General features: G+C 41.2%; 1 protein-coding gene across 7 annotated transcripts in view; it reads left to right on the top strand.

The window, feature by feature from the left end:
- LRCH1 (leucine rich repeats and calponin homology domain containing 1) overlaps positions 1–25939 on the top strand; it is a 259657-nt gene that overhangs the window by 96904 nt on the left and 136814 nt on the right. Inside the window, exon 1 of one of the 7 annotated variants that reach the window (XM_036301744.1) lies at positions 8458–8632. The exons of the other annotated variants lie outside the window; for them this stretch is intronic. The gene's annotated coding sequence lies outside the window, so the exon portion shown is untranslated. Of the gene's footprint in view, positions 1–8457; positions 8633–25939 lie in introns of those variants that run through there. 7 annotated transcript variants of the gene reach the window in all.

Here is a 25939-nt window from a genome sequence, read left to right on the forward strand (position 1 = left end):
GGAAAGAAAAAGGCATTGACTTTATGGTAGCAGCTGTTAGAAGGATTTTTTTTTAAGCTCATTTTCCTTTCCTTATTTTCCACATTTTTCTAGGATGGCATCATGTATTGCCATTCCTTATTTATATGCTAATTTCTTCCAAACCTAAATTTTAGCCAAGACCTTGCTCATGGACTCCAGATGCATAATCCAATGGCCAGAAACCCACCCTACTTGGTTGTTTCATAGTTATCTTACCGGTAAATTAATGTGTCAAAAACTAAACTCATCTCGACTCTTCTCTCCCACCATTATCCACAAACCTAATTGTTTTTCTGCATTCATTTTGAGCAAGTAGCATACTTCCAGGCATTCACTCAAACCAGAAACCAATGCCCTCAGCTCTTTCTTTCTCCTCACTTTCTCTATTGAATTGATCACTAAGCTCTGTCAATTTTACCTCATAAATGTCTTCCCTGTCCATTTCCTACTCCTGATGATGATGAAGACGATGATGGTGATGTCCATTCCTCCATATCAGCTATATTCTCCTCACTTCAGATGCTCCTCACTTTTCTCCTGGATTTTGTGTCCACTCTCTTTAACAACTGGCTCCACGGATCCCTGATAAACATTGATCCCATGTGCCTCAGCCATAATGCCAGTAGCAGTTCCTCAAAGAGATACCCAACCACTGCATTCTTCATCTAGGCAGCGCCTGTTAATGTGAAGGGAATTATCCACTCTGCCCTTGGCAATCTCCCAGACACCTGTCCAGAGCCGCAGCTTACAGGCCAATACCTCTTTGAAGCCTTTCTCAATCTTTCAGACTGAGTTGATATTTAACCATGCTCATAAATCCAGATCTAACTCATTGTACTTTGTTTTTCTTATTTCTCTGCCTCTGCTATTGGACTCTGAGTTATTTGAGATTATGAATTGAGTCTTAAATGCATACATATCACTATATGTAGCATCTGGCATGGTATATCTGGCTCATAGAAGAATAAATGACTATATGCACAGTTTTTTCCTGTGGTAGGAGGGATTTGGGAAGGTGCCACACAGTCCTTGGAATCTCCCTCCAGCATCTATGACTTAACTGGTGAGCAGGCTTACATGGTGACTTTGCTTGGCTCTCTCCAATTAGATATGTGCTCTGGGACCAGAGCTGCAAAATAGGAAAAAAAAAAAGAGAGAAAGAAAGAAAGAAAGAAAGAAAGAAAGAAAGAAAGAAAGAAAGAAGTATATATACATATATATATATATATATGTTTATTTATTTATTTACTAGAAACCCGTTGCACAAAGATTCGCGCAATAGGCCTTCCTTCCCCTGGCTGCCAGCACCGGTTTTCCTCCGGCACCCAGGACCCAGGCCTTTGGTCCGGCCACAGCGGAGAAGCCAAGCCTCTTCAGTCTTCAGTCTTCAGTCTTCAGTCTTCACTCCAGCCATAGCCTTCAGGCTTTGCTCCATGCCTGCATATGCAAATTAAATGCCATTTTTGTTGGGTTAATTTGCATAGTTGCTCTGATTGGCTGGTGGGCGTAGTTGAGTGATACCAATTTGCATGTTTCTCTTTTATTAGTGTAGATTATCTCCAGATTGAGCTTTTTGATAGGCAAAGTTACTTAGGTTGAATACAACCAATCCAACACAATGAATTATACACATTTCTATGAGGCATCTATATGTACTATAGCCATCTTGGTGGTCTCACTTTCAGTTCATGACCACAAACTTCAAGTGGGTATGTAGGGCCACCTGTCACTCTACAGTTTTCTAGTGTTGTTCCTTTCCTACTCTTTTATCAACTACTTCATACTTTGTCCCTCCTTAAACCTTAATATCTGTTCCTCCATCCCTTACTCTAAACCATTTGGGCTTGCAGGCAATCAGAAGGGAACTTCCTGTATACCTCTCCCCCATCTACTCAGTTATCTGCAGCTGTGCCACATCTGCTGCTTTACCTCCTTTGCTAGTGAATACTTGCCTTCCTGTGGAAGGTTACCACATCTGTTTGAGCACAAGATTCCATTCCCTCCCACCTTCTTAAGAACATCACTTCATCAATAGTCTTTTTCTTTTCTGTACCATCAGTTTCCCCTTTTCCACCAAGTAATTCCCACCAGCATAAAAATATGCTTATATTTCTTCCCCAACATCATGTCCCCTTCCATTCCGTTTCGCTGCACTCCTTTATCACAGAAGTCTTGATTTACCTAAACTCATTGTGATCTCTTCCTCTCTTTCCATGCTCTATCTCTCAAAATTAAATATACATATATATAGTAAAATACACATAAAACATACCATTTTAACCAATTAAAAATATTTTTATTGATTTCAGAGAGAAAAGGAGAGGGAGAGAGAGAGAGAAACATCAGTGATGAAAGAGAATCATTGATCGGCTGCCTTCTGCATGCCCTTACTGGGGATTGAACCTGTCTGCACCCTGACCAGGAATCAAACCTTGACCTCCTGGTTCATAGATCAACATTCAACCACTAAGCTACACTGGCTGGGCTTAACCATTTTTAAGTATAAATTTCTGTAGTAAGCACATCCATATTGTTGTGCAACCACTCTCCAGAACTCTTTCATCTTGTAACACTGAAACTCTATACCCATTAAACAATAACTCTCCATTTCCACCTTCCCCCCAGCCCTTGGCAACAACTCTTCTACTTTCTGCCTTTGCTAATTTGACTACTCTACTGGTAAGTAGTCCTTCCATTTCCTCTTGAACCCATTTCTATCAGGCTTTGCTCCTGCATTCCCCCTACACGTCTCAAGTCACCTGTGACCTCCCCTTGGCAAGACAAAATAGTCATTTCTCAGTCTTGGGCTCATTTGACCCAGCAGTGGCAACCTTCTTCTTGATTTTCTTCACTTGGTTTCCAGGAGATTGTACTTCTCTGGGTTTTCTTCCTTCCTCAGACATCACTCCTTCTTAGTCTCCTCTTCATCCTTCCCTACCCCTACTTTGGGCATGCCCCAAGGCCTGTGCTTGGTTTTCTTTTCCACTTTAACTGAAACCCTTGGTGATATTACGGTATATACTTATGTCTTTAGTGCCATTTATACTCTAACTAGGGGCCCAGTGCACAAATTCATGCACCTTGAAAGCAACTGTAGGTGGCTAGGCTCTGGTGGCCATGGGGACGGGTCTAGGCATATCCTCCACACCCCCTCCTGGCCCCTCGCACCACAGCCCCTGGTCCCCTGTCTTCCAGCAGCCCAGCTCCTGCCACCGCCCACTCCCACACACTGACGGCGCCGGCCCTGCTTGCACCTGCTGACAGCACAGAGTGATTGGGGCCAGCACCAGCAGCAGGTGTGAGCAGTAGCTGCCGGCCCCGATTGCCCCTCAGGAGCTGGAGAAGCCCTCAGGGGTGATCGGGGCCAGCAGCTGCCACTCTTACCCGCTGAATGTGCCAAGCAATTAGGACTGGCTCTAGGCGCTGGCAGCTCTGGCACCAGCTGCGGGTGCGAGCGCCAGGCAGGACTGTAGTGTGCATGGGAGCAAAGAATTTTCAGTAACCACCAGAGGCTCACCCTAATAACAGCAACTGGTGCCCTGCCTTGGTCTGGTGCCCCCACTCACCTGCTCCACCATCCTACCACACCTGCCATGTTCCACACATACCTCCTGGTGGTCAGCACATGTCATAGCGACTGGTTGTTTGGTTGTTCCACCATTCAGTCTATTTGCATATTAGCCTTTTATTATATAGGATAACTCCCACCATTTGTATCTCCAGCCTGGTCTCATTTAGGGAGCTCCAAACTTGTGCACTTACCTTCACCTATATAACGAATAGGCATCTCAATATTAACATTTCCAAAACGAACTCTCTATCTTCCCCACAATATTGGCTTGCAGGCTTCTCCAGATGACAACTCCACTCTTTTACTTCCTGAAGCCAACAATTGAAGTCATATTTGACTGTTCTTTTTCTCTCAAACTCATATCCAATCGGCAAATTTGGTTAACTCTACTTTCAAAAGATAAAACCTGAATCTGACCACTTTGCATCACTTCCATTCTACCTCTCAGGTCTGCCCATGATTTTATCTTGCCTGGATTATGGCAGTAGCCTCCTCACTGGTGTTGCTGCCCCTCACAAGATATTGTCAATACAAAATCTAGGAATCTCTTAAGAGGTCAGCCACACCCTGCTCAACACCATCCAGTGGCAGTAAATGCCAAGTCTTTACAATAGCTGAAAGTTGTACTTGACCTGCTGTCCCATAGCCTTGTTGGTCTTAGTTTCTTGTTTTCTCACCCTCAGCTGGAGTCAGGCAAGCTTCCCTGGCGTCCCTGCTGGATATCACCCTGCTCCCGCTTAGGGCTTTTCCATTTGCTGTTTACTCGGGGGGAGGCACTCGTCCCCCAGATGTTTCCATGACTTCCTCTCTTACTTCCTCCAGTTCTTCACTCCAATGGTCACTTACTTGTGAATTCTCTTTGTTCACCCTGTTTAAAATCATAGTTCTCTCCTCCATAATTCTAATCTCCTGTTTCTTCTTTACTTTTCTCTCTAGCATGTACTCCTATCTAACATACTGTGTATTTTACCTATTAGTTTTGTTTACATCACCTCACGAGAGGAAGTTCTGGAGGGCAGGGATTTTGCCAGTGTTTGCTGCTGTTTGTCCACTGCTTAGAACTATTCATAGCTCATAGTGGGTGCCTAATAAGTATTTGTTGAATGACTTTATAGAAAAGAAGCTTTCCTAAGCAGAAAAGCATAATTAGTTATCTATTTCACTCTCTTAAAATTACAGGCTTAATTTCAAAATTCAAGTTTTTATTTTATCTAAAAGATGGCAAAGCTGGATTTATTCCCCAAAACAATATATACATTTCCAAAGAAGAACATACAAACAAAATAATAATTAAGCTGCTCCGACTTTTTTATACACATAAATGTCATTAGTGGTAAAAGTAGTATTTCCATTATGTACAAGTACTATGCATTTTCAAGCAAACTCATAAAATTTGTTTTCTTGTGAATATTAAATTTAAATATTACAGTAACTTTACATTTCGTAAATCATGTCTACTTAAAAATATCACTGAAGCTCAGCTGGTGTGGCTCAGTGGTTGAACATTGACCCATGAATCAAAAGGTCACCTGTTAAATTCCCAGTCAGGGCACAGGCCCAGGTTGTGGGCTTGATCCCCAGAGGGGCTTGTGCAGGAGGCAGCCAATCAATGACTCTCTCATTATTGATGTTTCTATCCTCTTTCCCTCTCCCTACCTCTCTGAAATCAATAAAAATATATTTAAAAAATATATATCACCGGTAATATCTTTAAGGTTTTTTGATAATGTGTGTGGTGGTACAAAACTTGTGGGTAGATTTAGAAATTTTGCCTCATTTGAAATTAATCAACTACTGATGTACTTAACACCATATGGTATAAATTTTGAATGCTACATGATTTCTACTTCAAAATGAGGGCTATTTCCTCACTCTATTTTATGTTTAACACAAGTATTTGGAAAATTTGAATGATGAATTATTTGGCTAGTGGAACTGTGACTAACTTCACAGTTAACAAAAGGAAAGATTCATTTCTTTATCTTGGAACTCTTTTATAATGCACTAATACATTCCCATGACATTTAGAAAGTCTCTTGGAGGATTAGTAATGTTATTTTTGATAATTAAAGATCATACATGGTCTCATGTCTGAGATTATTTACTTTGTAAAATAATGATAATTTTGATTTGCCTCTAAAAAGCTTTTTAATTAAAAGATGAAAATCAATTAAGAGATGAACTCAATAATATATATATGGACAAATGCTATGTAAACTATAAAAGTACTGTATCATCTTCGTCAACAGATGGTTGCTGGTGCCAATTCAATGCCAAAAGGAGTCCCCAATTTGGGGTGTGGTGAAAAAGAAAACTTTAGTCAGTACAGACAGCTTACAGTAATTGTAATACAGAACAGCTGTCAGGTGGCCCTGGGCCTAGACCCCTCTCCAGCAAGACAGCTCTGCTTTGCTCTGGTCCAGAGACATATCTAAGATGTTTTAGTTCCATCCAGGAAATACAATTTTCAGTTTTTGATAGAAAGGGAAAGTTTGCTCTCTGAGCTCGAGGAAGGCTGATTTATATAGAGAGAATTCTCCACACCAGATCCCTGCTTGGTCTGTCTATGCAAATGAGGTCTCCAAATCCTCAGTTTGTTCCAAAAAGCACTGTCCTGATTGGTCAGAGTGGAGCTATTGTGATTGGTTGGTGAAGATGCTGATAGGGTGGTGGTTGGGGGGGAGAATAAAGCTTTGCAGCTCTGATTGGACAGGGAAGGTCTCAATCCTATTGGTTGAAATACCATTCCAAGAACTCCTTCATAAGGTCTGGGCTCAGATGGCGGGAACAGTGCAGGTAGGCAGTTCAGTGCAGACTTCTCCCTAAAGTAGGGCTTGCTTGAGAGGCCCCTGTTTAGGAATGACTGCTAGGCTCTGTTTGTAAATTTGAATCCAGTTAGCCATCAGGAGCCCTTCTTGGTAGATGTCTTTTTTCTTGGGATTAACACATGAAAAACTTCTTAATTTAAAATACGTAAAATTTAAAATATATGTAAATATTTTTTTTGTTAGAAAGGGTACTTTCTTATGACTACCTCCCTTTTCCTTATTTATTTTTGTTTTCTAAAATGCTATGGAGCTGGAACAGACAATAACACTTCTTAGAATTATGTTTAAAAGTAAAAAGCCTCTGAGCCTTTTAGAGGTAACTAAAATGATTATACTTTGGGGCGGGGATTTTTCTCTCTCACATCTATGCTTATCTTCAAATGTTATTTTTCTTTTTTAAAAAATTGAGTTTATTGGGGTGAAATTAGTTAATAAAATTATACAGTTTTCAGATGTGCAGTTTTATAATACATTAGAGACCCGGTGCACGGATTCGTGCACTGGTCGGGTCCCTCAGCCTGGCTTGCATCCTCTCGCAATCCAGGATCCCTCGGGGGATGCTGGAGAGCCAGTTTCAGCCCAATCCCCACAGGCCAAGCCGAGGGACCACATTGGTGCACAGCCTCTAGTATGCATATAAGATCTTTGGTTAATCTCTTCCCACCCTCCCCACTCCCTCCTTCCCTCTGAGATTCATCAGTCTGTTCCGTATTTCCATGCCTGTGGTTTCTGCTCCTGCATTGAGCGTCTGTCCCCTGGTGGTTAGTGCACATCATAGCTACTGGCCAGTCGGCCGGTCACTTAGGCTTTTATATATATAGATAATCTGTAAAATTATATTTCTTAATATTTTTGCAACTCTTTGGAGAGGAGAGGTCTGATAAAGAAATCAATTTTTGCTATCAACATTTCAATAAATGGATCTGTTCAGTAAAAGCTACCTATATGTAATTACCTGTTTAGTACTTTGTGTTCTTAAGAGGTATCACCTACTAGTAAAATAACCTGGCTAAGAGTCTAATCTTTCATTATAGGCTTTTTGGCATTTACCAAAACTAATTTCTTATTTCCTCCTTTAGCCTTGGAAAGGGCAACCTTCAAACCAACTTATTTTTTTTCATTCATAATACAGAATTATTTATTTCTAATTATTTCATCTAAGATTTGTTGTTATCATGAGGTATTTGCATATATGATGTGCTTCATGTGCTTGTCAGTTATATTTGAAGCTCCTTTCCAGCCCAGGCCTGATTTCTTTTCTGTTTATTGATTTTAGAGGGAGAGAGGAAGGGTAGGAGAAAGGAAGAACGGGAGGAAGGGAGAGAAAGAGAAAGAGAAACATTGATTTGTTGTTCCACTTATTTATGCATTCATTTGTTGATTCTTGTATGTACCCTAACCTAGAATTGAACCTGCAGCCTTGGTGTATGGAGTCAACACTCTAACCAACTGAGCTACCCAGCCAGGGCTCAGGCCTGATTTCTTGGTACAAACCCTCAGAACTCTGCATTAACTAACACAGTGATAGAGACTGCTCCAAGGACTTCATCTGTATCATCTCATTTAATTCTTTCAACAACTCAGTGGGGCCAGCACTATTAGTAGTCTCCTATTACAGGTGAAGAATCCGAGGCATAGAGAAATTTAAGTAATTATTTCTGAGTGCACACAGCTAAGTGGTGGGACCAGGATTTGAACTCAAACTGTCTGACCTAAGAACCTATTTTTCTAGTATATTCATTCTACAAGTATTTATTAAGCTCTTGCTGTATACCAGTAAACCATACTGTATACCAGATCCCAGTATTCATTGAGAAAGTAGAAAATTTAATAATCATAATATATAAATAAATTGTATGTTGTTAGAGGTTAAAAGAAAATGTTGAACAGAATAAGGAGGTTAAGACTGATATGCTGAAAAACTTTTTTTTATGCTCACCTGAGGATATATTTTTATTGTTGGTTTTTTTTGTGTGTTTTTTTAGAAAGAGAAGAAAGGGGCGTAGAGAGAGAGAGAGAGAGAGAGAGAGAGAGAGAGAGAGAGAGAGAAGAAAGAAAGAAAGAAAGAAAGAAAGAAAGAAAGAAAGAAAGAAGAAAGAAAGAAAGAAAGAAAGAAAGAAAGAAAGAAAGAAAGAAAGAAAGAAAGAAAGAAAGAAAGATGGTTTAGTTGCTTTCCATGCCCACTCCAACTGCTATTCAACCCATAACCTAGGTATGTGCCCTAACGAGTCGGGTATCAAATTCACAACCTTATGATGTATTGGATGATGCTCCAACAAACTGAGCCACCTGGCCAGGATCTGATATGCTGAAATTTTAAGTAGATGGTCAGGGAAGACCTCATGGTTCATGAAGAATTATTTAACAAATCTCTACTGTTTGACATGATTTTTTTGTGTTAATCTCTTAGAGATGTAACCTGAGATTTGACTGAATCAAAACTTTTAGGAATCTGCTTATTTCTGCCTGTTTAACCCTGAAGTATGGGTGGCTTTGTCTCTGTAGTCAAGGTTGAGTCAGCTTCTGGGCTCTGCTTCACTGCCTGGAGCAGCATTCCCTTCTCTAGTGCTTTCTTAAATGTGCTGTTGTCCCAGAGTGCTCCCAGGCACTGGGTCATGGGGCTGTGTGTGGTGTCTGCCAGACAGGAGTTGAAGTGAGGGGGCAGTCAGATGCCACACACATTGTGGAGGAAGTTCAGCAGTGATAGAAAGACATAACTGAGATTTTTCTTGAGGGACACCTACCTAGGTGAAGAGGGATATGGGTTGTTCAGAAAGGGCAAGTGGACCCAGACTATCCTTCCACCTGAGAAGACTATCCTTGAACAGTGGTCCCAGGAGGGGTGAGATGGCTAGACATAAAATATGTCTCCTTAGTACTAGGAAAGCAGCAGGTTCATGTTCTTGTTGGTGGGCCAGGGGTTGAGATTTGGATGTAGGGGACACCCATTTTACCCATTTATTGAGACCGTGTGATTAGTGCTAATATTCTAAAATTAAACTTACATGATAACATGTTTATAGTTCAGCTTAAAAAAGATATATATCATTTGGTCTTTCTGGAACTGGGTGTGATCCTGATTTCCAAAATTAGGCCTTTTTTTCTGACTAGAAGAGGACACATTGCAGATGAGTTTCGCAGCTGTCCTGCTCCATCAGCACTTCTGCTCCTTGCTGTGGTGGAACGCAGGATGTTGTTGCTGGAGAGTCGGGCGTCATCCAGTTCCTCCGGAGGCACCACTTTCCTTCTTTATACAAAACAACATCGTACCCCTAATGGTGCTGACTACATATGAGATTCCATTGACTCTTTTTCTACTTTATTCTGCTTATTTTTATTCATTTGGCTACTTTATTTTAGGGATTCGCTGAGCTTGGCCATGGTGAAACTCATTGTTTTATTTTTGGCTGCACAGCTTTCATGTGAACGCTTCACATGAAAGAAGCGACATGGGAGTACGTGGTTCAGGTTCTGGTTTGCTGCCTGGCTGTGTTTGCAGAGCTGTGGCGTGCCTCACTCCCCAGGTTTGCAGCAGGAAGGACAGTGTCCAAGTTGGGGTGGGTGGAAGAAACAAGGCACCAATGACACATGCCCTTATCCTGGAGAAAATATTAGGGACCTGGTCAAAGACCACTTACTTTAGTACAGAGCTCTGGAGTCATGTAATGTCTCCTGAGCAGGCATCTGAAATGTATCCCTAATTATTTTTTTACAAGAGATACCCACAGCAACAACTGAGCTTTCTTGTATTACAATGCTATGAATCCATAGTCGAGCAGGGCTTTGGTGTCTTATCTACTGGTTTAAGCTCTTGCTTCTGCCACTAAGTAGCATTACAGAACCAAAGTCCATGGGTGCCTTATGCTTCAGAAGGCCAAAACTCCAAACATCAGCGTTTGGATTAAGGAAAGGTTTCCTGATGGAGAAAGCGCCAACCGAGAAGATGGGAGACCTAATGGTGCCTCAAATGCATCTTATTCTCTGGATGAGGCCACAATTTTTAAGGGGCCAGGGCAGTGGTTCTCAACCTTCTGGCCCTTTAAATACAGTTCCTCATGTTGTGACCCAACCATAAAATTGTTTTCGTTGCTACTTCATAACTGTAATGTTGCTACTGTTATGGATCGTAATGTAAATATCTGATATGCAGAATGGTCTTAGGTGACCCCTGTGAAAGGGTCGTTCGACCGCCAAAGGGGTCGCGACCCACAGGTTGAGAACTGCTGGGCCAGGGGGATCAGGGATGAGCAAATGCTGGTGGGACAAGTTTCTTTTTAAGTTTTATATATATATACATATACACACATACACACACACACAAACACACACACATATGTATATATATATGTGTGTGTGTGTGTGTGTGTGTGTATTCAATACACACACACACACACACACACACACACACACACACTAGAGGCCCGGTGCATGAAATTGGTGCACAGGAGTGTGTGTGTGTGTGTGTGGGGGGGGGGGGGGGTCCCTCAGCCCAGCCTGCAGCCTCTCCAATCCGGGATCCCTCTTGCAATCTGGGACTGCTGGCTCCTAACTGCTCACCTGCCTGCCTACCTGATTGCCCCTAACCACCTCTGCCTGCCGGCCTGATCGTCCCTAACTGCCTCTGCCTGCCGGCCTGATTTCCCCCTAACTGCTCCCTTGGCAGCCTGATCACCCCCTAACTGCCCTCCCCTGCCAGCCTGATTGCCCCCTAACTGCCCTCCCCTGCTGGCCTGATCGCCCCTAATCGCCTCTGCCTCAGCCCCTGCCACTGTGGCTTTGTCCAGAAGGACATCCGGAAGATGTCCGGTCTAATTAACATATTACCCTTTTACTAGTATAGATACACACACACACACACACACACACACACACATATATATATATATATATATATATATATATATATATATATATATAATGTTTTTACTGGTTTGAGAGAGAGAGAAAGGGAGAGGGGAAGAGAGCGAGAAACATCAATGAAAGAGAATCATCGATTAGTTGCCTCCTACACACCCCCTACTGGGGATGGAGCCCACAAATAGGGCATGTGCCCTTACTGGGAATCAAACCAGTGACCTTTCCAGTGCATGGGATGACACTCATCCCACTGACCCACACCAGACAGGGTGGGGACAAGTTTTAATTGGAGGGTTTTGGAACTTGTACATTTATGGTAAAGGGGAGTCATCAACATGGGATCAGTGTACCCTTGGCTTCTGAAAAGGTTCCTGTGTGCCACAACCTTTTGCAGCAAGGATTCAGGATCTGGAAAAGGGGCTGTGCACAAATGAACACACTAGACAAGAAATATAAATTTAGAAAGCATGGGAGCCAGGCAGATAACTTCCCTCTATGGAGAAGCTCTCCGAAACTCCGGACCCATCAGCTTTTAATTTACTTGAATACACATTTGCCCTTTAAGAATGCAAATAGGCATATCAATGGTAAAGTTTGGTAAATAATAAAAGGATTATCAGGTTAGGGGATTGCCTTCAGCCATTCAGCCAACAATAATATGCTGATTTTCAGCCCTTGCTGAATATCAAAGTCCATTAGCCTTCCAGCAGACTTCTCGCATAATTATGCTAACTGCTTGTTGGTCTTAGCCTCCAGCACCTGAGTTCAAGTTTCGGTTATGTCCCGGTTCTGTGTGTGTGTGTGTGTGTGTGTGTGTGTGTGTGTGTGTGTGTCCTCTTTGGTTTCAGATGCAGCTGGAGGCCAAAGTTCTCTCTTTTGTGCATGCTTCAGCTTCTTGACCTGAAGTCCTGGTCTGCTGTCTAGAAAACAGGTCAGCACCTGGTCAAACAGGTTAGGGCCATTTTTTGAGCTGGCTCTTCAATTATAGTAGCTGTGTCCTCAGGCAAGTTACCTAACTTCTGTGGGCCTTAGTGCCCACAGGTATCTGGGAGTTATAACAACATCTGCCTCACTAGGTTACGCTGAGTATTCAAGAAGGAAAAAGCCTAAATTTCCCTGATCATAGCCAATTCATAATATGTAAAACTCCATTCCAGATCAGATATTTGTTGCTCAGATTGCAACAAAAAGTAGTTGAGGAGGAGTTTAGAAGAAGAATCTAATCGTGCAAAGGTTAACTCTGGTTGGCACAGATTTTCTTTATCAAATTGGGATGCCTGGTGAGGTACTAGCCTGGTGTCCCAATTGGACTCTTCCTGGACTCCACCACCTGCTCCTAGGAGAGCGCCACCTGTTGGTGTGTTTTTATAGGAAAAGCTAAGAAGTTGGATTTTCTACTCATCCACATTTCCCCTAAAATCCAGGGAATCAACTGGATATCCAAGGAATCCTGATGCCCAAGTCACACCCTAAAATTTCTGGCCATGGGCTGCAGGTCTCAGGATTTGTCAAAATCTTTCAAGTAATTCCAGTGTACAACAAGAAATGCTAGGCAAATGTTCTATTTAGGAAAATAGTTCATATTCCAGTTTGTTAATACCTCTATATATAAGAGCTCCTGTTTGAGCTCTGTCCGCCTTCTGCCATGGATTTGCCCTTTCCAAGGCCAAGTGAGGGACATGCATCTGTGTGAGCATTGTGAACTGACTGTTCTCTTACAGTTGTCTTTAATTACAACTAGGTCCTAGATTTCTCCTTCATCTTCTTAATTTTATTTTTTTTAGAAAGAGAAGGACCAGATCTTATTTTATTTCTCTGCTTTCAACTAACAGAAAACATTTTTGAACAAAATTTTTTTTTACTGTCTGTAATTGGATTATCCACTCTAATTTATCAGTGTCAAAACATCTTAATCCAGATGGACTTCCCTTGGCCATCTGTACAAGATGGTTTCAGTATTGGAATAAGCAAAGTATAGAAAGGTAAAAGTGCTCATCAGGCAGGACTAATCTTATCTCTTCAGAAGCTCTTACCAGCACTTACTATTGGACTCCTTTTCTCTCTTCCAATAATAAAGTTTATTGAGAATTAAATGATACTCAGAGATGAGAAGGGAAGAGTAAGTCCCTTAAAAAACCTATTTAATCTCTTCAGTGAAACACAGTGCTTATATTTAGTATAACTAGAAATTTAAGCTGAAGTTTCTACTTACCATGCTTCCTATAGCCACTTCCAGCATTTAGCCCATCAGTCGCCATTGCTTTCAGAACTCCCCCCCCCCCCCAAACATCCTATCTAATAAAAGACAAAAAGAGTAATTCACTGTACCTTTGCTATGCTTCCCATTGGCTAACCAGGGCGATATGCAAATTAACTGCCAACAAAGATGGCAGTTAATTTGCATAGGTAGGCTCCAAGCAGTGGAGAGAAGCCAAACGACCCCAAAGCCAGCCGAACAGCGAGGCCTTACGCCCCGGGATCAGCAGAGCCGCGAGGCCCCACGCCCCCGGGATCAGTGGAGCCGTGAAGCCTGACCGCTGTGGAGGGGTCTCTGGCCGGAGCCCAGCCAGAGCAAAGGCCTGGGTCCCGGGTGCCAGAGGAAGACTGGTGCCAGCAGCCAAGGGAAGGGAAGGCCTATTGCACGAATCTCTTCGTGCAACAGGCCTCTAGTAATGTTTATAACATTCTTACCCTCTGGATTATGCACAGAATGTATTGACTTCACTTTTATTGTGTTTTGGACAAATAAAAAGTCAGTGAAGATTTCATTGCTGTACCTTTCTAGCAATCTAGCTGCAGGGATATATCATGGTCTTGCTGGCCATTATTCATGGAGAAAGAGTTGCCTTGTCTGGGGAACTCACTCAGGCCTATATCTAACTCTTAAGTTAGTTGCAACTGTAATGACTTATTGATGACTTTGGGCAAGTCACAAGTTGGTGATTTATATGAGGTGCTAGAGGCAAAGCTGCAGATATAGTGTCTGGTACGATGGAAGGGCTCAGTCGATTGTAACATTATTTACCCAACTGGCTCATAGGTCAACACTCAACCACTGAGACATACCAGCCAGGCAAATTTTTGGATATTTACCAGTATAGTAGATGAAAAATATTTTCCCATGTAGTTCTAGTTTGAGTGAGATTATAATTTTTTTTTCATATTCTTAAAGAACCTTTTCTGTGAGCCATCTGTTCATATCCCTTTTCTTTCTTTTATTATTATTTCCTTGGTTTTCAGTCTTATTATTATTGACTGTAAAAACTTTTTATATGTATGGAAATTAACCTTTTGGGTTTATGACTTGTAGGGCTTTCTACTCCCCCCCACCCCCCGCCCCTCTGACCCCCAAGTTCCTTGATTGTCATTTGTGTTTTTGGTGGAGTTTTTGTTTTAAAGTGCCATAAATTTTGTTTTCACTGTGTCAAACATATCAGTTTTGCTTTATGCCATTCATGGTGGATCATAAACACAAACTTCCCATGTGTTATACTAGTGCTGTTATGGCTTCACTTTTTACAAATAATCATTTGATTTATTTAGAATTTATTGAGCTAAAAGGGGTGAAATATGCGGTCATCCTTTGTTTGTTTCAGATGGCATTCAGTTTTCTCAAACTGTTCACTTACTTTACATCTTTTTCCTGTTGATTTGAAATGCCACCTTTATTGCATACTTTATTTCCATGTGTATGTGTCTTTCGCTTATTTCCCATCTTTGTAAATTGTTCCACTGACCTTCCTACCTGTCCACCATACTGCTTTATGATATGATTTTACCATCTAGGAGAGCTGGTTCCCCTCAGAGCTCTTCTTTTTTGAGAGATGTTATATTTGCATTGTTGTTTTACCATGCAATGTGGACTTTAGGACTTTAGAGCCCAAAAAGTTTTAAAAATGTATCCTATAAGTATTTTTAAAATTGGAAGTGTATTAAATTATATAGGTATAGCTTAGAGAGGCTTGATACCTTTTTAATGTCTTCTTTTTTAAAATCATGAAATATCTTTTCAACTGTTTGAACATTTTTGGTTTTCTTCATATACGCTTTGCATATGTCCTAAGATTTTATAGGTCTTTTACTCTTTTGCTATAATAAATTGGGTCTCTTCTGTTGTATCATTTTGCTAGTTTGTGTGTGAAGACTATCATTTCAGTATATTAATTGCCTATCCTGTACCTTTTTACATTTGTAATAGTTTTTCTATTAATATTTTTATATTTTCCTGGAAAACAATCATATTTTCTGTAAATAATGATAATTCTGTCTTTTACTTTTCAATTTTGTTTTTTCCTTCCTTTTCTTATCCCATGTCATTGGCTAGTACCTCCTGAATAACAGTAAATAGTAACAGTAGTAATAATGGCGATGTCTTGTCTTAACTTTAATGGTAAATGTATAGTTGTACATGATTTAGCAATGAATAAAAGCATAGTCTCTCTCATGCTGTAAATTATGTAAGGAAATGTTCAACTGTTCTCCTTTTATTAAGCAATTGCGCTAAGAATGAATATAACTGTTCTAAAACTGATTTATGGTGCTGAATGCACTACTTGGTAAAATTACTAGAGATCACTGAATTGTACACTTTAAACGGGTCAAGTTTATGAAATGTAAAACGATAAAGTTATTTTATAAAAAGAATGACAATTTTACCACATAACTTTTAGTACCTATAGAGATGATCATGTACCATTTCACTTTTACTCTGTTTATATGATGAATTGTTTAAATAATACAAAAATACTGATATTGCTAGAATATATCACACTTAGTCATAGTGTGCTAATCTTTTTATGTAGTGACCAATTCTGTGTGCTACTTTTTAAAATAGCTTTTAGAGGGAGGAAAGAATTTAATCGATCAGTTGCTTCTCATCCGTGTCCTGACTGGGGATTGAACCTGCACCCTGGATATGTGCCCTGAACGGAATTGAACCCTCCATCTTTAAATGTATGGGGCAATGCTCCAACCATTTGACCCACACTTCCAGGGCTGTTTGCTAATTTTTAAATTTAGGACTTATGACAATACTTAGAAAGGATATTCATTTAATTTCCCTTTGTGTACTTTCTTTATTAGGTAATGGTATCAATATTATATCTTACTGTTTAAATAAGAATTTTGGAGCTTTTCTTTTTTTTATATGGTTTGGAATAGTTTAAATATTATTAAAATTGTCCATTTAGAATTTCTTAGAATTCCCCCCAAAGTCATCTAGGCCTGTTTTTATTTACTTATGTATTTGTTCATTGGAAGGACAGCCATGAAGGTAGCTCTTTTAATTTTGTTTCATTATAATATTGACCTATTTAAGATTTCTGTGTGTGTGTGTGTGTGCGTGTGTGTGTGTGTGTGTGTGTGTGGAGTGTGGTTCCTTAAGTATGCATTATATGTTATTTGCTAAACATCTTCAAGTTACACTGATTGAATTCCTCATAATAAAGTATGAGGTTATCTGTTACTGTTGAGTTATTGTTTTTGAGAGTGATGGCTCTTTTCATATTCAGTGTTTTATGATATTTAACAATCTACCATTCCCAGATTTAGACATTAAGGACTATTCTATATTTTCATTGTTGAGATGGTGACACTATATACCTTATGTGTGTTTACATTGCTTGGTAGACCAAGAGAACATTTGGCCAAGAGAACCCAGTTTTACTGCAGGTCATGTGGCAGACACAGTGCCGGTCCTTAATGGGTACAACAGATTTTTCTCCTTCTTATGCATTGTAGGCACTCAGAAATCCCAGTGAATGAAATATTTGTTACCCTACCTGATTTGGCTCAGTGGATAGAGCATCGGCCTGTGGACTGAAGGGTCCCGCGTTCAGTTCTGATCAAGGAAACATGCCCAGGTTGCAGGCTCGATCCTCAGTAGGGGGCTTGCAGGAGGCAGCCAATCACTGATTCTCTCTCATCATTGATGTTTCTCTCTCTCTTTCTCTCTCTATCTCTCTCTTCCTCTCTCAAATCAATAAAAATATATTTTAAAAAAATAAATATTTGTTTAGCATCTACTATAAGTTTGCTTGGGGAAGATATAAAAGTCATATTCTGAGAGAAAACACATGTTATAAATGCAAAATTGAATTAAAGAAATTAAATGTGGTAGTTATATGTATTCAGATATATTAAAGGATACAGTTTACATTCTTGTCTGGGGGAGAATAATGTTGAAATAATTTTCAGATAGAGTGAAAAGTAAATATTGATTCAGTTACCCTTCTTTCTGGCTTGAATTTACAAATTAATATAGAGAGCTAAAACTGTTTCAGTAGAATTTTTGTTTTGTTTTTAATTTTTTTCTTCATTGATTAAGGTATTACATATGTGTCTTATTCCACCCATTGCCTCCACACCACCCCACGCATGCCCTTACGCGCTGGTGTCTATGTCTGTTGGTTGGGCTTATATGCATGCATACAAGTCCTTTGGTTGATCTCTCTCCCATACCCCCACCCTCCTCTACCTTCCCTCTGAGGTTTGATGATCTGATCAATGCTTCTCTGTCTCTGGATCTGTTTTTGTTCATCAGTTTATGTTGTTCATTATATTCCATAAATGAGTGAGATCATGTGATATTTTTCTTTCTCTGACTGGCTTATTTTGCTTAGCATAATGCTTTCCAGTTCCATCCATGCTGTTGCAAATGGTAAGAATTCTTTCTTTTTTTACTGCACTGTAATATTCCATTGTGTAGATGTACCACAGTTTTTTAATCCACTCATCTGCTGATGGGCACTTAGGCTGTTTCCAAATCTTAGCTATGGTAAATTGTGCTGCTATGAACATATGGGTGCATATATCCTTTCTGATTGGTGTTTATGGTTTCTTGGGATATATTCCTAGAAGTGGGATCACTGGGTCAAATGGGAGTTCCATTTTTAGTTTTTTGAGGAAACTGCATACTGTTCCCCACAGTGGCTGCACCAGTCTGCATTCCCACCAACAGTGCATGAGGGTTCCTTTTTCTCCACAGCCTCGCCAGCACTTGTCGTTTGTTGATTTGTTGATGATAGCCAGTCTGACAGGTGTGAGATGGTACCACATTGTAGTTTTGATTTGCATCTCTCGGATGATTAGTGACTTTGAGCATGTTTTCATATGTCTCTTGGACTTCCTTATGTCCTCTTTCAAAAGTATCTATTTAGGTCCGTTGCCCATTTTTTGATTGGGTTGTTTATTTTCCTTTTGTTAAGTTGTATGAGTTCTCTGTAAATGTTGTAGATTAAATCCTTATCAGAGATAACATTGGCAAATCAGTTCTCCCATGCAGTGAGCTTTCTTCTTGTTTTGTTGATGGTTCCTTTTGCTGTACAGAAGATTTTTATTTTAATGTCGTCCCATTTGTTTATTTTCTCTTCAGTTTCCATTGCCCTGGGAGCTGTATTGGTGGAGATATTGCTTCGTCATATGTCTGAGATTTTGCTGCCTGTGGATTCCTCTAGTATTTTTATGTTTTCCCATCTTATGTTTAAGTCCTTTATCCATTTTGAGTTTATTTTTGTGTATGGTGTAACTTGGTGGTCTAGTGTCATTTTTTTGCAAGTATCTGTCCAATTTTCCCAACACCATTTATTGAAGAGACTGTCTTGATTCCATTATGTGTTCTTGCCTCCTTTGTCAAATATTAATTGAGCTTAGTGGTTTGGATCGATTTCTGGGTTCTCTATTCTATTCCATTGATCTATATGTCTATTCTTGTGTCAGTACCAGGCAGTTTTGAGAACAGTGGTTTTGCAATACAGCTTGAAATCTGGTATTGAGATCCCTCCTACTTTGTTGTTCTTTCTCAGGATTGCTGCAGCTATTCAGAGTCTTTTTTTATTCCAGATGAATTTTGGGGGAGTTCATTCTAGGTCTATGAAATATGCCGTTGGTATTTTAATGGGGAGTGCATTGAATCTATAGATTGCTTTGGGTAATATGGACATTTTAATGATGTTGATTCTACCAATCCATGGACACGGTATGTTCTTCCATCTGTTTATGACTTCCTCTATCTCTTTTTTCAAAGTACTGTAATTTCCTGAGTACAGGTCTTTTACTTCCTTAGGTAATTTTATTCCTAGGTATCTTAATTATTTTGGTGCGATGGTAAATGGGATTTTTTTTTAGTTTGTCTTTCTGTAAATTCACTATTGGTGTTTAAAAATGCCATAGATTTCTTGGCATTAATTTGGTATCCTTCTACATTGCCAAATTCATTTATTAAGTCTAATAGTTTTTTGATAGAGTCTTTAGTGTTTTCTATCTACAGTATCATGTCATCTGCGAATGATGTCAGTTTTAAGTCTTCTTTTCCAATTTGGATGTCTTTTATTCCTTCTTCTTTCTGATCGCTATGGCTAGCACTTCCAGAACTATGTCAAACAGGAGTGGTGAAAGTGGACATCCCTGTGTTGTCCTTGTTGTTAGGTGAAATGGTGTTAGTTTTTGCCCATTGAGTATGATGTTGGCTGTAGGTTTGTCATATAAGGCTTTTATTATGTTGAGGTATGATCCCTCTATTCCCATTTTGCTGAGAGTTTTTATCAAGAAAGGGTGTTGGATTTTGTCTAATGCTTTTTCTGCATCAATTGATATGATTATGTGATTTTTAGCTCTCAGTTTGTTTATGTGAATTATCACGTTTATTGATTTGTGGATATTGTACCATCCTTGCATCCTTGGGATAAATCCTACTTGGTCATTGTGTATAATCTTTCTGATGTACTGCTGGATCTGGTTTGCTAGAATTTTGTTGAGGATTTTGGCATCTATGTTCATGAGGGATATTTGCCTGTAATTTTCTTTCATTGTGTTGTCTTTATCTTGTTTCAGTATTAGGGTAATGCTGGCTTTACCCTAATGAGTTTGGAAGTGTTCCTTAGTCTTGAATTTTTTGGAATAGTATGAGTAGGATAGGTTTTAGTTCTTCCTTGAATGTTTGGTAAAACTCACCTTTGAAGCCATCAGCCCCCAGGCTTTTGTTTGCTGGGAGCTTTTTGATGACTGCTTCAATTTCCTCCATAGATATCGGCCTATTGAGATTTTTAGATTCTTCCTGATTGACTTTTGTAAGGTTGTATTTTTCTAAGAATATGTCCATTTCCTCCAGGTTGTCTAGTTTGTTGGAGTACAGTTGTTCATAGTATTTTTTAACAATACTTTGTATTTCTGTGGGGTCTATTGTTATTTCGCCTCTTTCATTTATGATTTTATTTGGGTCCTCTCTCTTTGCTTCTTGGTGAGCCTGGCTAGAGGTTCATCAATCTTGTTTATCCTTTCCAAGCACCAGCTCTTGGTTTCATTGATCTTTTGTATTGTGTTTTTTTGTTTTGTTTTGTTTTGAGTTTTTTGGTCTCTATGTCATTTATTTCTGCTCTGATCTTTAATATCTTCTTCCTTCTGCTCACTCTGGGATTTTCTTGTTGCTCTCTTTCTAATTCTTTAAGTTGTAGAGTTAAATGGTTTATTACCATTTTTTTTTTTTTGAGGTAAGCCTGTAGAGCTATATACTTTCCTCTTAGGACTGCTTTCACTGTGTCCCATAGATTTTGGATTGTTGTGTTTTCATTGTCATTCGTTTCCAGGATGTTTTTAATTTCTTCTTTGATCTCTTTGGTAACCCAATCATTGTTTAATAACATGCTATTCGGATTCCAAGTGCTTGAATTTTTTATTGTTTTTATTATATTTTATTTCTAATATTATGCCATTATGGTCTGAGAAGATGCTTAATATGATTTCAATCTCCTTGAATTTGGGGAGACTTTGCTTGTGACCCAATATGTGCTCTATCTTTGAAAATGTCCCATGTGCACTTGAGAAGAATGCATATTCTGTGGCTTTGGGGTGAAATGTTCTGAAGATGTCAATTAAGTCCATCTGATCTAGTGAGTCATTTAGGATTGCTGTTTCTTTGCTGATTTTTTGTCTAGAGGATTTATCCAGTGATGTCAGTAGCGTATTAAAGTCCCCTACTATGATCATATTGCTGTTGATCTCTCCCTTGATATGTTCCAGGACTTTTTAAATGTATTTGGGTGCTCCTGCATTAGGTGCATATATATTTATCAGGGCTATATCCTCTTATATCAATCACTTTAGTATTATGAAGTGACCTTCCTTATCTCTTCTTATGGCCTTCACTTTGAGGTCTATTTTGTCAGATATAAGTATTGCTATCCCAGCTTTTTAAAAAATATATATTTTATTGATTTTAGAGAGGAAGGGAGAGGGTGAGAGATAGAAACATCAATGATGAGAGAGAATCATTGATTGACTTCCTCCTGCACCCCCCTACTGGGGATCAAGTCCGCAACCCAGGCATGTTCCCTTGGCTGGAATCGAACCTGGGACCCTTCAGTCCGCAGGCTGGTGCTCTATCCATTGAGCTAAACCAGCTAGGGCAGCTATCCCAGCTTTTTTTTATTCATTTCCATTTGCCTGAAAGATGTTTATCCATCCCTTCACTTTCAGTCCGTGGGAGTCCCTTGTTCTGAGGTGGATCTCTTACAGACAGCATATATATGGGTCATGTTTTTTTTATCCATTTAGCCACTTGATGTCTTTTGATTTAGTCCATTTATGTTTAAAGTTATTATTGATAGGTACTTGTTTGTAGCCATTTTTATTTTTTGTGACTGTTCCTTCTTTACTTTTTATTTCTTCTTTTTATACCAGTCCCTTTAGCATTTCTTGCATTGCTGCCTTGGTAGTGATAAACTCCTTTAGCCTTTTTTTTTGTCTGTGAAGCTCCTTATTTCCCCTTCAATTTTGAATGATAGTCCTGCTGGATAGAGTATTTTTAGATTCAGTCCCTTGCTTTGCATCACTTTGTAAATTTCCTTCCATTCTTTTCTGGCCTGATGTGTTTCTGTTGAGAAATCATTTGATAATCTAATAGGAGATCCATTGTATGTAACTTTCCGTCTCTCTCTTTCAGCCTTTAAGATTCTCTCTTTGTCCTGAATATTAGCCATCATAATTACAATGTGTCTTCGTGTGGGTCTTTTTGAGTTCATCTTGTTTGGGACTCTCTGTGCTTGTGTGACTTTTTTCTTCCCCACATTAGGGAAGTTTTATGACATAATTTCTTCAAATAGGTTTTCTAACCCTTGTTCCTCTTCCTGTCATTCTGGCACCCCTATTATTCATATGTTGCTTTGTTTCATCTTGTCCCAAAGACAGGTTCTCCTCCTGTCTTTTAATTTTTTTCTCCAATTGCAGTTCAGTTTGGGTGTGTTTTGCTTCCCTGTCTTCTAATTCGCTAATTCAATCCTCTGCTTCTCCTAGTCTACTGTGAAAACTTTCCAAGGTGTTTTTTATTGCAGGTCCATCACTCTTTATTTCTTCTTGATTCTTACATAGTTGTTGATTTTTTCATCTATCCAGTTTATGAACTTTATGACCCTTATTCTGAATTCTTTTTCTGACATATTGCATGCCTCCTTTTCACTTTTCTGCTTTTCTGGAGATTTCTCCTTTTCTTTCTTTTGGGGGTTTCTTTGTCTCCCCAATTTTGCTCTCATTGAAGGATTTATGTGTTGAGTCATACAGAGGCTGCTCCTTGGGCAGCGGCTGCCCCACAGGTTGTTGCGGTGGTAGCTTCCCAGATGGCAGTGGTTCCTCTGGGAGGCGCTGCTCACAGCAGTGACGGCTCTGCTGACTGGCGGGGGCAGGCTTCTCATGCAGCTGCTGCTTCTCAGATGAGGACAGGCTGCTCACGAGGGTGCTGCTCCTCAGATGGGGGCCGGCTGCATGTGGCTGTTGCTCCTTGGACAAGGGCGTGCTGCTCGCGTGGGTGCTGCTTTTCAGACAGGGGCAGGCTGCTCATGTGGCTGCTGCTCCTTGGACGGGGGAGGGTTATTCATGTGGCTGCTGCTTACATGATTGCAGTGGCCTGGGCTAAAGCGTTGGGCTGGTCAGATGGGAGCATGTTTCAGAATTCACAGGAGCCAGTGACCCTGGGTGGCTGGAGTCTCAGTTACCATGGGACCACAGCTGTAGCAGTAGGTCCCTGACCAGGGTCACTGTAGAGTCCTGGGTGTAATCTAGGGCACCCTGGGTGGAGGTGAGCTTGGGCTCCCAGTCACAGCAGCTCTCCCCTTCAAAAAGATAAGGCCTCTGAGGAAGAGCTGGCCACTCCATGACTGTTTGCAACAGTAGCAGATACTGCCTGGTTAGGTGAGCTCGGTCACACTGCTCCCAAAGGTCCTGCGGGATCTATCTGTGACACACACACACACACACACACACATCCACATACTCCTCTTTTCCTCCCTCCCTCCCTCACACTCCCTCCCTCACTGCTACCTTCTTCCTGCCTCTGTAGTTAGATCTGGAGTGTTCTTGACCCATTTGTGGATGGAGTCTCCTCTCCAGGTGTCTGGTTATGTGGCTTGCTCTCTACCACATTGGCCAAACAGGATAAAATTCACCTTGACAAGACACAACACAAAGGGAACAAAACACAAATGTACTCACAACACCAATAACTCCATATTAAGTGACCACCAGAGAAAAAGAATTAGGGGAGAGAAAAGAGAGCACAAATGATATCAAAATGAGAAAAAATGATATGGGAGGAAAGAAAAACAAGAAAAAGGATGAGAAAGGAAAAAAACATTTATATAATAAAGGGGTAATATGCAAATTGACCCTAACAGCAGAACGACTGGGAATGACTGGTCATTATGACACACACTGACCACCAGGGTGCAGACGCTTAATGCAGAAGCTGCCCCCTGGTGGTCTGTGCACTCCTACAGGGGGAGCTCTGCTCAGCCACAAGCCAGGCTGATGGCTGCCAGTACAGCGGTGGTGGTGGGAGCCTCTCCCGCTTCCTCAGCAGCACTAAGGATGTCTGACTGCAGCTTAGGCCTGCTCCCTGCTGGCAAGTGGACATCCCCCGAGGGCTCCCGGGCTGCCAGAGGGATGTTTGACTGCCAGCTTAGGCCCAATCCTCTGGAGAGCGGGCCTAAACCAGCAGGTGGTCATCCCCTGAGGGGTTTTTGTGCACTGGGCCTCTAATATATATATCTATATATATATATCTATATATATCTATATATAGATATATATATATATATAACTCCAGAGAACAAAAACATGCAAACACCAAATACCCAGTAAAGAGTGTGGGGGCGGAATCTTATATACGGAAAATAAGGTTAAGGAATTGGATGAATATGGGGAGGACCTCAGTTCACCATAGAAGTAGATAAAGGGTGAGTGGAAAAGAAAAAAAGGAAAGAGAGGAAAGTAATAATAATAATGAAATTTTAAAATTTAATTAAAAAATAAGATAAAATAAAAAAATAAAATGATCAACAAATAATACAAAAAGAAAAAGGAAAATAAAGAAAAAAGAAGAAATAGATATAACAAAATAATCCTATCTAATAAAAGAGAAACATGGTAATTAGCCATACGACCGCTACCCTTCCCATTGGCTAATCAGGGCGATATGCAAATTAACTGCCAGACAAGATGGCGGTAACCAACAAAGATGGCGGTTAATTTGCATACGTAGCCACAATGCTGGGAGGCGAAAGGGGAAGGACTGAAGAATGGTGATCGGCAACCCAGGTGGCAGGCAAGAGCTGGGGGGTGGGCAAAGGCCGCCTTCAGCTGGTGATCGCCATCGTTGGGGTTGCTGGCTGGCCTGCGTGGAGCGATTGCCATGGCAATGGGAGGGCAGGAGGGCTTGGCCCAGGTCAGGCGCAACCCCAGTCCCCCCGGGGCGGGGTTGCCGGCTGGCCTGCACCCAGCGATCACCATGGTGATTGGAGGGTGGGAGGGTCTGCGCCTCAGATCGGAGGGCGGGAGGGCAGGCACAGGCCAGGCGGCAACCCTGGACTCCCAGGACAGGCGGCTGGCCTGCGGCCTCAAGATCGCCATGGTGATCAGAGGGCGGGAGGGCCCGGGAGCAGGCCAGGTGGCAACCCCGACCCCCCAGAAGCCGCCTGCCCACACCCGTGTGCGGCAGCAGAAGCTGACAGCCCGAGCCCGTGTGCAGTCTCTGAAGCTGCCTGTCCACAGCATGTGCAGCCACAGAAGCCACCTGCTCACTCCTGTGTACAGGCACAAAAGCCGCCTGCCACCGCCTGTGACCTGATCCGGTCGCGGGTTGCAGGCCTGCGCCCGTGTGCGGCTGCAGAAGCCACCAGCCCGTGCCTGTGTGCAGCTGCAGAAGCCGCCTGCCTGCCACATCCCACTATGATCCACTGAGTTATGAGGCCAGAGAGCAAGGAGAACTTCCACCCCTGAGTCAAAGTGGGGAGCGGAGGACACGGCCTCCCCTCCAAAGGCGCCAAAGGACAGGACCTTAACCTAAGCCACATCCTCTGAGACAGCCGGGCAGGCACCACTGACCCTCTCTGCAGGCCAGGCCCCCCTCCCCCTTCCCCTGTCCCTGCACAGCTCCCATAGCTCCCTACTGGCTGAGTCAGGCACAACAGGTTTGCAGCCACAGGGGAGATTTAGCAGCTAATGAAAAATGCGAGAACTAACAAATGAAGAAGCTACTGCAGTGGGGAAAAGACGTTCATCAAATTCGTTGTCTCTGAGAAACTGAGGCAGCCAGCACGGGCCCCTGCACAGGATGAGGCTTCTGCTTCTAAAGAAACGTCCTGGGGTTAGAGGTGAGGGGGTGCTGCCTTTCCCATCT

The sequence above is a fragment of the Myotis myotis genome, unplaced genomic scaffold, assembly GCF_014108235.1.
Source record: "Myotis myotis isolate mMyoMyo1 unplaced genomic scaffold, mMyoMyo1.p scaffold_m19_p_3, whole genome shotgun sequence".
Classification (NCBI taxonomy): Eukaryota; Metazoa; Chordata; class Mammalia; order Chiroptera; family Vespertilionidae; genus Myotis; species Myotis myotis.